The sequence below is a fragment of the Alexandromys fortis genome, unplaced genomic scaffold (assembly GCF_014885135.2).
Source record: "Alexandromys fortis isolate MF-2015 unplaced genomic scaffold, M_Fortis_MF-2015_v1.1 scaffold_0, whole genome shotgun sequence".
NCBI classification, from domain to species: Eukaryota; Metazoa; Chordata; class Mammalia; order Rodentia; family Cricetidae; genus Alexandromys; species Alexandromys fortis.
Window position 1 is genome coordinate 36,792,079 of NW_026067949.1, and position 12,197 is coordinate 36,804,275.

Here is a 12,197-nt window from a genome sequence, read left to right on the forward strand (position 1 = left end):
GGTTCCATCTCATAAAATGGGCCTTAAATAAAATTTTATTTTTTTTAAATATTTATTTATTTATTTATTATGTATACAATGTGTGTGTCTGCAGGCCAGAAGAGGGCACCAGACCCCATTCCAGATTGTTGTGAGCCACCATGTGGTTGCTGGGAATTGAACTCAGGACCTTTGGAAGAGCAGGCAATGCTCTTAACCACTGAGCCATCTCTCCAGCCCTTAAATAAAATTTTAAAAAGTGGTAGGTTACTGCAAAAAAAAAAAATTGTGTCAATATTGCATCAAGATTTCTAGCAGGTGCATTGTTATTGTAGGTCACAGGGTTTCTAGTTGGATTATATAGATGATTTCTTTGCTCTTCCAGTAGTGTGCACAGTAGCTTTCAGTACCAGCAATGCTAGTCAATGGGAATGACACATTTACCTAGAAAACAACTCAATTTCCACATATCTCATGACCTTGATGCTGTATTCATTAAAAGAACCTTACAGTAAGATTATGGAGGTTAACCAATAACATTGGAAATAGCTTTAATGTATGTGTGTGTAGGGGGGGGGGGGTTGATCTATGATCTCTTGTTAATCACAGGATATTCTTCAGACCTAGCTGACCAGAAAAAAAATTAAAAATTCAAAATATTGGACCAATCTGAGTGAGTTTGTAAAGGACTCTCAATTTATCTCTCTGAAACTTCAGAGGACAGGCCTACATTTATACTCCTCCTGTCAATATCATCTATGTTTCCACAATAATAGCTCAGAAATTTCTCAACACTCTAAGACGTTCCCAGCCTGAAGTTTTAAAGCCACCTCAATCTTATCAATAGTATATTGTCATGTCTGTCATAGAAATACCTTACTCATACCACTAATTTCTATCTCAAGGTTTTGGGGTTTTTATTATCATTTTCACACCTTACAGCACTATTACTGTGGTAATTCAAGGAAGGAACTCAAATAGAGCTGCAATCTGGAGGCAGGAACTGAAGCAGAAGTCATGCAAGAGCCCTGGCTAACGAGCTTGATCCCTAGAGCTTGTTCAACTTCTTTCTTTTGAAGGACTACCAGCCTAGTGTGTTAACTTCACCAGTGTTCTTGCCTACCCATATCAATCATTAATCATAAATTTCCTAAAGATAAAAACATTTATGAAATTCGTCCCAAGTATGTCTATACTCCTTTAGAGTTGACAAAACAACTATGTCCAAAACTTGGCTTTTAAATCATTCAATGTCCCAAATTCTTATATGTATATGTTCAAATTATAGAATTGTTTATTGAGGAAAAATGTATTGGGACTTTAAAATTGAATTCCAAAGTATTTGGTTCTTTATATATATTCTCAAAGCACCATCGATTTTACTTTCTTTGTTTTTGGATTACTTTCATTCCTATAAATGTGCTATCATTTCTTACAAGAGAAAATGACTCTTTCACTTTGAAATCTTTTCTGTTCCCATCCTCTTGGAAACTTTCCTGGCTGTCTACATGCAATATATGCCATGATAATTTGTATGCCTCAAGCTCGACACAATTGATACAGTTAATCTTGTAGTGAATCTACTGAAGCAGTGAGGTAAAATAAATCTTTCTTCCTTTTAAATTGTTTCTTCCTTACATTTGTCAGGGTGACATAAATCTCACTACTTTAAATATATGCTACAACATTTCTTTAATGTGCATGAATATGTTTAGGTAAAATTAAAATTTGAATCAGAAACTAATGTAGACACTTGCAGATTTCTTTTTTTACTTAAATCACAGGTTAATGAAGAATTCATTTGATGTTCCTACAATCAGCTGAGATGAACCCTAAATGGTAGTGTTAAATTGCTGAAAATAGAAACAGAAACACTGCTTCAAGGCTCTGATCTAAAATAAAAAGGTGTTCTGTTACATAATTGTGCAACACCAGAATTCAATATTTGATCTTGCAATACTTGCTGCTGATGAATACTTGAGTATGTGCATACATGCATACATGAGTATATGCATACATGCATACATGATTCATAAGTGTGTACTTACAATTGTTCATTTTTTGAATGGTTACTGAAAATTCCATTTTTCTTTGTACTTACCATTTTCCATTAAAGTCAGTATCATCACACAAATGTTCATCCTAAACAAATGAGTAAATAAGGTTAAGAAAGATCTAAGCAATTTAAAAAATAAAATTCACCAGGTAATTATGCAGTGAGCTTCTCCTATGATGCAGTTTATTCTTCATGCAGTAGCAGAAGTTCATAATTTGAGATTTATGCTACTAATTCTGGAAGTAGGTGTTGAATATAAAGATATTATGCACCAAAAGTGCTGAATGAATAAATTTGAAATAACAATTTAAAGTTAAATGTTAGTTTGGTCGATCATTTAAAATAAGAAAGCTTCATAGATATTGTCCTGGTAATAAGTAATAATGATTACACCTTAGAAAACCATCAGTATAAGATAAAATTAAACTATTTTATATATTTATATAAAAATTATATGAACATTTACAAATAGAAGTCTATAAATACACAAGTAGGTGACAGTTTTGTTTTATATTTTGTTATACTGAACTGATAATTTAGTTATATTTAAATGTATAATGGAGAAATTTCTCTGCACATCAAATTAAATGCTTGTATTATTTAAAGAGTTTGCAAAACACATCACTATTAATAGTACTTTCAGCTATTTATGCTTTATGTACATGGAACTTGTATATTATGTGCCATGGTAGTTTTTTGGATTAATCTTCAAAATATTCAGTTACATACTAGGAAATCCATGATTAATAAAAACAATGTAAAATAAATCTCTTTTCATTGTTTTCTTGAGATAATTTTTAAATACTGATAGACAGTTGGAGATCCCTTGCTGTTTTTAAAATGGATTGAAATGACATTTGTTTCATCATTTTCATATTGTTCCCGAAGGAAATAATCTTATACATGGTAAGTGCTAAATCTTCCTATATTGACCCACTTATTACCTCTCAGAATTCCAAAATATTTTGTCTCATCTTCTATTAAGAAAAAGAAATTAAAGAAAATGGCATATGCTTATCTTTTAAATTTTTAATTAGAAGAAGCTTATTTCTTTAAATTAAAAAAGTTTTATGGATAGTTCTTATTTTATAGTAAGTTGCATATTTTTTGTGAAAAATCCAATCTAAAAATGCTTTGAAAATTTTGTGTAACCAATATTATTTTAATTGATTTTAATTAGAAGTATACTTCCACCCTTTCACATGTTTTATCCTTTTTAATTGGGTGAAAGTGATATTTCTATACATTTCGTGGAACATAGGGTCATGCTGGTTTCCTTGAACTTAAAAGAAAAATTATTTTTAATAAAATAGAAAAAGTACAGTATTTGTGTGCCAAATAAATACTACCATTTATCTGAATGGGATGTGTTCAGGAAATAAAATTGATAACTGAGAGTCGTTAGAAAAATTCCTGCACATATTGAAGTTTTTACAATATGCATACTCATTATAGTTTATCCTATTAATTAGAGATCATGAGGAACTAATGATAAAATACATGTTTTCAAATTTGTGAATTGTTTATATGCAGAATTTTTAAAATTTACTATTTTAAACAGTGCCTGGCCATGGGAGCTGATAGAAAATGATACTCTAGCATGTGAAGTCTACTAGAGGACCTTATACAGTTCTTTACACAAAATTTAATTGCTTTTTGCCACAACATCTAAGAGCACAGAGTAAAAGAAGAGGTTATCTTGAGGTGGCTGAATTAAGTCATTAGAAGACTTTTAACAATGTCCTTAGCAATCTGATTTTTTTTCCTTTATCAGGTTTTCACTGATTTTCAGACTTAACCACTTTTGTTGTGAACCAGTCCTGTGTCCAAAACGCAACTCTGCGATAATGTGAATTAGTGTTTATAAAGTTTGTCTCAGTGTTCTCTAGCCCTTTTCCTTCCTCTGCAAGAGTTTCACAAATCTCTGAACTAACTTTATCCAAAACCACCACAAACTGAACCATTCCAAATATCCTTCCGTCTGTGAATGTAAGTCAAGTCAAGGTGGTTCCACAGCAGGAAAAACACTTCTACACTTTAAAATATTGAATCATTGTAACAATGAGATCCGGCTTGTTGGGGTTTCTGTCCCGCCCGGTACCCCACAGCCGGCAAGCCCCAAAGAAAACCACACAGAGATCTCTAAAGGTTATAAATCTTATTTTTCTTGACTCTCATCCTAGTCGCCAGAAGCAGGCCCCTCATGTTACAAATAATTGATAAGTAAAACGCCCACATGGATTGAAGAGCATTATGCACAGTGGATAAAAGCCAACAGCAAAGACTACAATGTTTTAAATACAGTGCAACTTTAGAAATGGGATCAAATTAGGCGGTCCAGTGATTGCTGTCAGAAGGATGGCTACTTAAGAGAAGTACATCCTTCTACAGCAGGTGTCTCTCCAACTAAACCATATCTACAGCCCTACATACTGACAAAGTTTAGGAAAATTAAATTTGAAAAAAAAAAATGTTTCATTTGGGTTGCATTATAGCAGAATTACACCTGAGATATCTTGGATTGCAAGGAAATTTCAATTTTATTTGTAGATAAATGATATTTATGTACGGAATTAATGTACTTAAAGCGTGTGATGGATTCAGAAGTCAAAACTTAACTAAAAATAATGAAAGGGTAAAACTAAAGTCAATTTTAGCTTTTTCTTGCATTTCAAGGGGCAAAGAAAGAGATGTTAATTGTGACAAATGGTATTTTCTTTTTTGGGTGACTCACATGATTAATTTGCTATGAATGTGTTCATTAGAGGCACTCAGCTAGTGTCTCTCCTTATAGGCAGACAATATATAGAAATGGATCATAAGGGATCAGTTAAAAGTGTCACAGTTTTAGCAGGGCAGTGGTGGTGCATGCCTTTAATGCCAGCACTCGTGAGGCAAAGGCAGGTGAATCTCTGTGAGTTCAAGACCAGGTTGGTCTACAAGAGCTAGTTGCAGGACAGCTATGGCTGTGACATAGAGAAAACCTGTCTCGGAAAAAAAAAATGTGTCATGGTTTTAATAGTCTTTAATTAGTGCATATTAAAATCTCCAAAAACAACTAAATAAAATATAATTTTAAGAATTAAATATTGAAGACATTTCATTAAAATTAAAAACGATTTACAGGTAAAAAAGTTTACAATGAAGTCTATAACTACTTTAATAATTAAACGGTGGCTAACCTGATGTTATAGTTTTATTGATCCCTGCCACATCTGAGAAAATGTCCTGTCCTTTTGCTTTAATATTCTAAGTTAACACATTCAGCATGGTGGCAGAACACAAGAAAAACAAATAAAACACTTTTAAAAGAGCTTTACATCCTTTGCCATCTAAGATTCAGACTTAAAAAAAGTTCTTTAAGATTCCATCTCACCCAAGTCAAAATTGCTCTCATTACTAACACAAATATTAGCATGATGTGGTAAAGGAAGACTTCCTAATTGTTGGGACCAATTGAATCCTGGCCTTCGGCTGCTCTTCCCTGTCTAGAGCCTTCTAATTGAAGTTACTAAAAGCTGTGCCTAGACTAGAGGGTCAGAGAATGGGATTTTCACCTGTTGGCCATTGACTGCAGGGTATTTAAGCCTCCATGGTGCTATTAAACAGGGGCTTTTTGGTACCAGTGTTGGAAAGTCTGTGTGTTGGTCTGTCTCTGCGTGTGTATTCTCAACCTCCAGCCCCCTTGCCCGAAGCTAGCGAACTGAGCTCTAGCACTTAGAGAGCAGGGGGGGGGGGGTATGTGTGTGTGGGTGCTTGTTAGGTAACCTGATGTTATAGTTTTATTGATCGCTGCCACATCTGAGAAAATGTCCTGTCCTTCTGCTTTAATATTCTAAGTAAATTAACACATTCAGCAAAAATTCAGGACACAAAAAGAACAAACAAAACACTTTTAAAAGAAAAGAGATTTACATCCTTTGCCATCCAAGATTCAGACTTAAAAAGAAAGTTCTTTTAAGATTCCATCTCACCCAAGTCAAAATTGCTCTCATTAAGAACACTAATATTAACATGATGTGGTCAAGGAGGACTTCCTAATCGCTATGGTGGTTGTATAAATGAGTACAGAAATGTGGAAAACCCTCTGAAGTTTTACCAAACAACTAGAAATAAACAACATAATGCAACTATAGCACTGCTTGATATGTACCCCTAAAACTTTATATTTGACTCCAAAGACACACGTGCAAGTTCATTGGCCTTCTCTTCACACTGACTAGGAATGTAAAATGCATTGATGTACATCCGCAGATAAACAGAGAAGAAGAATAAGATCACAATGCATTATGGCATTCTATACAAATGGAAAGGAAAATGAAATTTTGAAATTTGCAAGTAAATGCATAGGAATGAAAAAAATATAATGAATGAAGTAAATTAGGCCTACAAAGGAATATGTCACTTTTCATTATATTATCACCTTCTGCAGAAAATAGAACTGCTGCATTAATGAACTCACATTAGCTTTGATTAGCTGCTCTGATGTACACATGATCAAGAAAACTAAATCTCCTACATTTATGGGTGAGATGCCATACAGATTCCTCCTTCTTACGGAAGAGTTATTGGAGGGGAATGGGAAACCCTTTTTCCTTGGGTGTTTGGCCCCTAGTAGACTCCCTATGAGTGTAGGTGCAGCATTACTGGGACTTAGTGGATCATCAAGAAAATAAGACAACAAGTTTACATGGAGAAGTTGACAGAAGAATAGGAAAGTGGAGTGGGGAGAGGTGATGCAAAGATTAAATGATTATATTTCAATAAATACAACTGTAAAAGCCTTTAAGGATAAATTTTAAGCAGCAGCAGCAATGAAATACAATGTTCTCAACCTTAAGTAGCAAACCCATTTCTCTTTCTGACTTCTTTTCAATTGGGAAAATTCACAAGACCAATAACTACAGGAAAGCGATATCAGGGAGCTACTTTTCCTTAGCTTTTGACTGGGCCACTTTGTGGATATTTTGTTTTGTATTTCAAGTTAAGTATTAAGGGAACTATTTTTAGTCAAGAAATATTGATGTATAAATTTAAAAATAAGGCATTTAGATAATTCTAACTCTTTCCACTAATTCTAATTAATCCTACGAAATGTGTATGATTAAAGAGCTAAATACAATACATTAAAGAATATTAACACAGTGGCTTATTTTGAATAATAAACCTCAAGCTTTCCATTAATTTTCTTGTTGTGTTTGGAAGAAAATGAGTCTATCAACCCAATGAAACTATAGAATCATATCATTGATGTTATACATATGGCACATAGCTAAATTCACATATACATAAGCCTAGATCAAGGGCATATTCAAATGTATATGTAAAATATATTATTTCAGTTTATTCTAGAAGGCTTCAGCATAATATAATTTTAAGACAACTTAATCAATTACTTGTTTGTTGTTGCAGGGAGCTGCTTATTAGTCCTGGCAACCTAGAACTGGGTAAAATTCCCAGCAACTTTATCCTGTGGCAGATCTGTGGTGTCTCCTGACTCTGCCCTTCTTTCTCCCAGGATTCAGTCCAGTCCTCTCTGCCTACCTAAGTTCTGCTCTATCAACAGGCCAAGGCAGTTTCTTTATTCATTAATGGTAATCACACTACACATAGGGGACTCTCACATTAGTTTGTAAAAAATATTTTAAAGAAGAGGTAGATAAGTAAAAATGATAACAACCTGAGTGTTTACATGGTGTTTCTGTAAAAGATTAAATGATCTTACTTGCATTGTTTCTCTCTGAGGTAATAAAGAATGAAAAACTGATGCACCAAATATAAGTTTATGCTGTAATAAGTTATATGATAAAATGTCCATTAAGGATTAAAACACAATAGTCAATTTTTTTCAGAGAATATTATTTATATAGGATAGTAAAAGAGGTAAAAATAAAACACGATTAATAAAAACAAAATTGAGGTTCAACCTAAGTGTCAGAAAAGCAAAACAGCTAGCTACTAGCTCTTACCTCAACCTCACTCGACAAAGGACAATCTTGCCTGTAGGAATCTCAGAATAAGACTGACTTAGAGCTGTCTTCTCACATTTTATAATCGCTTTTAGTTCTGGGATTAAATGTACCCACCACTATCACCTGGTTTCTATGGCAAACTATTGTAGTTACTGGGATTAAAAGTGTGTGTTATTACTGCCTGGTCTGTAAGGCTTGCCAGTATGGCTGTTTTACTTTTCTGATCCTCAGGCAAGTTTTATTTATTAAAATACAAACGAAATGCCACTGCATAAAAATATGTTAGCCAAAAAGTTAAAAGTGTAAAAAGAAAGTCTATGAAGTATCAAACATAACAAAATGCTGAAAATACAGGGAGATTCTAGATTTAATAAATTGAAGAGAATGCAGAAGTGATTCCATGTAACCAAAACACAAACACATTGACAATGAACAAGGCTGAATTAACTCTGGTTTTTCTCTCTTTTCTTTTGTTTTATCCTTTTTTTTTTCTTTAAAAAAAAAACTGGGATTACTCTGTGTAACAGCTCTGGCTGTCCTGAAACACACTAGGTGTGCACACCAGGCTAGCCTTGGACACACAAAGATCCACTGCCTGCCTGTACCTTCTGAGTGCAGTGATCAAAGACTTGTGCCACCAATGCTCAGCGTTGGTTTTCTTAATGTCTGAGAACTCTTGCAAAAAGAAGTCACTGGAAAGGTAAGGTGTTAAGAAATAAAGGAAAGAAAACACAATAAATTTAAGCTTGAAAAATGGTAAATCATAGACTAAATTCAGCAATACAGAAAAAAAGGGACACGTGATATTTAATGTGCCTTCTGGAATGATGCTCAGAGAAACTTCGCACATGTAGAACCCCTAAAGAAAATTAATGATCAAGAACCCGGAAGTACTTTATCTTTTAATCTTTCATTCTCTTAAGTTCTGTGGGTAATGACTAATTTGCATACGTCTGACAGAGCTGAATTGTGGTTTGTAAGACCCTAGCTTCAGCATTCATCACAAAGTCAAATAGGGAGCTCAGATCAAAGCTTTGATATAATGATTCGCACAGCAGACCCTTTCAGCTACAAAGCTTAAAAACATCACTATAATTAAAAAAAAATGAAGTTTGGCCATGCTGTGGTAGCACACACCTTTAATTCCAGCACTCAGGAGGCAGAGACAAGTGGATCGCTTGTGAGATCAAGGTCAGCCTAATCTACAGAATGAGTTCCAGGACAGACTCCAAAGCTACAGAGAAACTCTCGAAAATCCAAAATAAAATAAAAGAGTCTTTTTTAAATAGGACAGTGAACATATTTTAAAAAAAAAGGAAATAAGGGCTGGTGAAATTCCTACTAAGTCATCAGCAACATCTGTTAATAAATCATTGGCCATCTGCATCATGTTACTTGTATTGGAACAGCTTCTGTCCCTGAGAGGTTTCAATTTCCTTCTAGTTACTGCTGCTGCAAACAACAAAGTTGAGGGAGACTGTTCAAAGCTGCAAATTAACAAATATAGAGAAAACCAGGAGAGGGAGGAATGAGACAGAAAAGAGAACCTGAACATGAAATAATAGAACACTGCCCGGAGTGAATATCCTGAGAAGGCTTTTTCCACACCATCCCTTGGATGAGTCATAATACTGGAATGCAACAAGTGTGCTACTAAATTGGCTCATTCTTGCAGATTTGTGAAGGAAGAGAGGTATTGTCAGTCACAGGAGTAGGCAGGCCTTCGACACCATCTCCCCGCTCCGGGATGGTCAAAGAAAGTCCTTTAAGTGAGAGAAAAATTCCCAGACACCAAGCACCAGGAATAACGGAATTCCAAGTAGGCCATTGCAACCTGTGGAAGCCAGCAGAATGTTGAGCTACATAGAAAAGTCTTTCACCAGGAAGGAGAAACTGATTCTTTGTTGCAGCTCCCCTGTAGTTTCAAAATGCTGCTGAAACAGTGGAAGCAGAGGGAGAAACCACAAACCACCTCCTCCTCTACTAGGAAGAACTACTGACAGATATTCTTAGATCATTTGATTATTCTTTTCTACTATTATACACACTACTGCACTCCAGTGCTTCAATTACCATGTTTTATCAAACGCTTCTCCGGAATTCACTTTTACTGTGGTCTCTCTCTGCCCCTACTGAATAGCACTTCTCTATTACTTCTGCTACTGCTACCTCATGCACTTTCCGTCTCATTCTTATTTTCTTCTCTATGTGCTCACTTCTCCATCGTCTCATCATTTTACTTTCGAGTTATTAATGTCCTTAACACAAAGTTTCCATAAGCCATAACTTTCCAGTTCACACCAGAACTGCTCTTAATCAACTATGTGACCTCAGTTAGCTCCACCTCCTCCTCTTCCCCTTCTTTATTTCCTTCTTCTCCGTTTGATTTGTTTTAAATGCATGCTTATCATTCATTGTTTCTTAGCGTATCTCAAAGAGACAATGTTTTAGACTGATAAGTGTTCTTCAGCACCAGTCATTTCATCAACTTCAGGACTCACCAGTTTAATTCCACAGCAGCATTCTAGAAGGTAATTTTTAATCATAATGTGACTGCTCCGAAGATACCAGTCTTTTGATGAAGTGTTCTCCATTGTCTTCATCCATGAAGTAGACGAACAGATGCCAGCAGCAGCCCAAGCGAATACCTGCATTCAGATTTATTTTCAGAAAGCTCCAGCACAACTGATTTACTACACATTGGTCCCAAGGCACAGTATACTTTTATATTTGGTGCTTATTCAAAAGGGGATATTAGAGGAATTAAAAATAGATGGCCATTGCTATAGCCTTCATATCTGTTCTCTAGTAATGCATTTTAAAATTAACATCCTGAAAAGATTAATAACTCATAGAATTCCATTCCCCTTATTTGATATTTATGAGTCATGATATGAGTTTTTAACAGTGATTTATCAGAAAAGTAGTCTTACAAGGCTAAGTGATGCAAAGTGAGTATTATGCATGATTATTAAAGGCTAAGTCATATTTAAGTCCCCCTGTCTCTCTTAATTTTCCATTCTGCAATGACCTATTCTCATGCTAGTTACCAGCTGTCTGACATTTGGGGATTACATATTCCTGTGACAGCCTCTGCAGGGGTCTGGAGGCCTGTGCACTTGTGTCCCTGATGGTCTCTTGTTTGCTGCACACTGAAGATGTCATGCTTAGTAATGTTATATCTCCCTTTGGTTTACATGTTCTTTCTTGAATCTTTAATTTTGATTGATCCAACAAAAATTTTAAAAGGTATAAGCTTTGTTAATTTTTTACATTTTAAATGTAATAATTTGTCAAAAAACTGATAATTTTCAAAACAATTTTATTATCTAATAAATTAAAATGTTCAAAGCAAAGCTACATTTGCTATTTGCTTATATAAATCAGATATTATCTTGCATTTTATAGTATAAACAACAAAATTATGCAGCCAGCCCTGTGTGACTTTGGAGAATTCTGCTTTATAGCTGTCTCTTCAGTGAAATAAACATGTCTCCATGGACTAGAAAATGAACTTCAAGTTCCAATTTCTTTGAAGCAAATGTAACAAAACAGGATCTAGCAGTGCTTGATGTGACATGTGGAGGTCAAGCTCTCTGGAGTTTGAAAGAACTAATTTTAAAATGTAATAGGCCAGGTTGAACCTTGTACTAAATTAGCACTTCTTATATCATCCAAGAAAGGGAACATGATGAAAATAGTTTGTAAAGGTTATTTTGTTCTTCCAAGAAAATATTTAAGCATATTATAGAATTTTATCCAATCTCCTTTTCTGGCTGTAATTGTAATAATCAATATATTACTTCAAACTTTGTTTTTGGCACTTGACTGCAACCTTAAAGTTTCTCTATCTGCTGAAGTCCTTATAGGCTTAGTTAGATGCAGAGTGAAAAGCATAATTCTACCAGAAAAGGTAATTAGAGAAAATCACCTTGAACATGAGCTTACAGAACGTATTAAGGAACATGGTAGGGACATAAAAATATGGTGAGTCCAGAAAAAGAAAGAAGACAAAAGGGAGATAAATTCCACAGGCGCAGTTCAAACATCTTGCTGAACTCTGCACTTAGACATACTGCAACAAATAGCTTGCTTGTCAATCAGAGATTGTAGACGAACAGAGATAACATTCATGCTAACCCACAAAAAACCCACACACTCTTTCTCATTTTGTCATACATACGCACATA